Genomic DNA, 2,788 nt, shown 5'->3' with positions numbered 1-2,788 from the left:
GCTGTGGTAACGCTGAAGGATAGGATTTACAAACTTTGCCTGCTGGACAAATAAGGATCTCTTTACACAAATGCCCCAACAATTCTGTCTTCATGGGCATATTAAGAAACTATGAATGTGCTAACACACCTTATGAGGAGTCTGAAGCTTTATGGAGAAGTCAGAAAGTGGCTGGAGAACAGTCAAAGTAGTGGGAAAGGAGGTTGAAAAATTCTGGGATCTGATCACTTTCTAAGTCACAGATAACAGTTTCATAATTACTTGTGCAGACGTATCTGTGGATAACCAAATAGTGGTTTCTTCTTTACCATTCTGATTGGGATAGAGAAATAGGTTTTTGTTATTTGCTCGAACTTGATGAAGARCACAGAGATTAGAGAGTAGCTGGACTATTGCTTTAGGCCAGAACCTAATGCACAGCCTCTTCTCTTCTAAGGAGGTGTGAACAGTCTCCTGCMTGGGCTGGACTGAGCTGTGGCTGGGAGTATGCATTTGGGGTTATGAAGCTCTGAGCTGGGGTTGGAGYGATGCAGTCGGGGTATGAAGCTCTGCAGTTTTATTGTCCATGCACCCAGAGCACGAGGAAGTGATAACAACGGAATTATGGTCCTTTCAGACCTCCTCAGTAAATTCAGATCTGCTTGACATGAAAAATTCGGATGGCATGGCAAGCAGTCATGGACAAAYCCCATTTCTTGAGAGCCATGACAGGAGTGTTTATGGAAAAGCCTGATGAAAGCAACACTGGACTTCACCCTTCCCAGTACGGCCATGCCCACTTGCTGCTTGCTTACTCAGAGAGGAAAGAAACATTTCTTGACTCATTCTGTTTCTCTCTCTCTCTCTCTCTCTCTTTCTTTTCTTTTTTCCCCCCAACCCAGATCTCTTGAAGGCAGTGACAAGTCTCCATCCTTCAATGCATTCAGTATAACTTGAAAACTAGAAGATTCAGAGATCAGCACTAATTGTATTATTATTTGCTCAGTAGATTAGCTCTGAAGAGCTGGTAATTGATGGGCTCTTTGTTCACTGTAGTTTAGTTCCTATGAATTCTTTCTCCAGAAGTAGCTTGCTGCAGTGTTTCTGTCTTTTGAGGTCAAGCTGATGAGCTGTGTGGGTGTTTTCAGACATGAATCACATGCAAAAAGATTGTTTCTTTTTCTTTCTTTGCAATTTACTATATAGCTTCTAAAAAAAAAAAGCCTTCCAAATTCCCAGACCTACTTCTTCAATAGAAAAGCAGTTTCATGATCATTAATTGTCCTCTCTCACCTACAGCAGACTTATCTGTGCTTTTAATCACAATGATAATTGCAGTTTATGTAGATACATCACAGGTTAAGGCAGCATAGGTAGAGCAATACAGGGTCTACCAGGTAGATACTTCAGCAACTGCCCATGCAAGCAGGGGGCCCCTTCATGGGGCCCCCTGCCCACAGCTGCCCACCYAACAGCCACCTGCCCCATAGCCAGAGTGCAAACATGGGTCTGGAGCTGTCTCCTCACTTGTTGCATCTCATGGAGCTGCCTCAGTTTTGCATCAGCATCTCTCAAGTAGAAATATTTGTAAATGTTTCTTCATTAGATACACTGGGCTTGTGCTGTGTGGTCTCAGAGACATCTTGACCTTCAGTAAGGTCTTTGGGTTACCTCAGTCCTGCCAGCAGCAGTGACTTGGGCAGAGAAGTCGGTCAGCCTTCCAGAGCCGCTGTTGACCTGCCCACCTCAGTAGATTGCATCAGCACAGCTTGTTCTATTGGCACTGTCATGAGTTCATTTTGGACCCAACTTAGAAAATTTGTCAATTTTTATGTATTGTTTGCATTTTGATTATTTAAATTATGGTTCCTCTGATTTATATTTAGGTCTGTTTCCAGAAGTAAAGTGACCACAAGGCCATGAAAGCTAGCTCCGAAAGCTAGCTAGCTCCRAAAGCTACCTGCATCTAGAGGGAAGGAAATGTAATGCTTGCTGAAGTGAAGCTAGTCCTAGSTGAACATAAACCCTGTCCTGCCTTTTACTGCTGTTCTACCATGGACACAAATTGCCTCTTGCTCTTAGTTGTGAATTTCTTCAAGTCTTCATTACTAATCTAGCAAGACTTTTCAGTGTGCAGATGAATGTGTGTTAGCAGCTGGGAAGAGAATAAGTAACTCCCTGTGACATGAGGAATGAGTCTCCAGAGGAAGGAGGTGAGGTCTTTGATGTTATGTGAATCTCATTTCTGCTAATTTGTGACCCAGCTTTTAAAATATTTAACAGCTACCTTGTCCACATTCAGAATCCTAAAGTGTCTGTGCATTGTGGCCACACATTATTAAAAACAAATCAAATAATCCCCATTAGGAATCCGATCTGGACCTACCTGACCTTGACTTGAACCTACCTGAGTGCTTAACCAGACTTGGGACCAATATCTAAAGAATGAGTTACTGGGCAAAGCAGAGAGATAGCTGCCTGCCAGCCAAATATAGTCCCACTGCTGCAGATAAGTACTGATGCATTTTGGAGTGATCAGGTCAGTGCTTGTCAGATGAGACAGTAACTTACTGTGTAYGTTCAAGGTGCCAAGTAAACTACCTTTGCTTCAGTTCCCCCCAGCCTTATGTGCTTTGTTTTGCAGGGGCAACAAGCTATGTGCACATGGTCAGCTATTACATCTCTGCTGACAAGTGATCAATCACTCGGTCACTTCATGGTGTTTGAAGATGTGAGTCTGTGCTCCTAGAATAATGCTCCAGTGTAAAAGAACAGCTACTGAAAACCAGATGAGCATTCCCACAAAAAA

Source organism: Rhea americana, unplaced genomic scaffold (assembly GCF_003343005.1).
Source record: "Rhea americana isolate MKP2758 unplaced genomic scaffold, rheAme1 scaffold_6, whole genome shotgun sequence".
Classification (NCBI taxonomy): Eukaryota; Metazoa; Chordata; class Aves; order Rheiformes; family Rheidae; genus Rhea; species Rhea americana.
Note: the sequence above shows the minus strand (reverse complement) of the source record.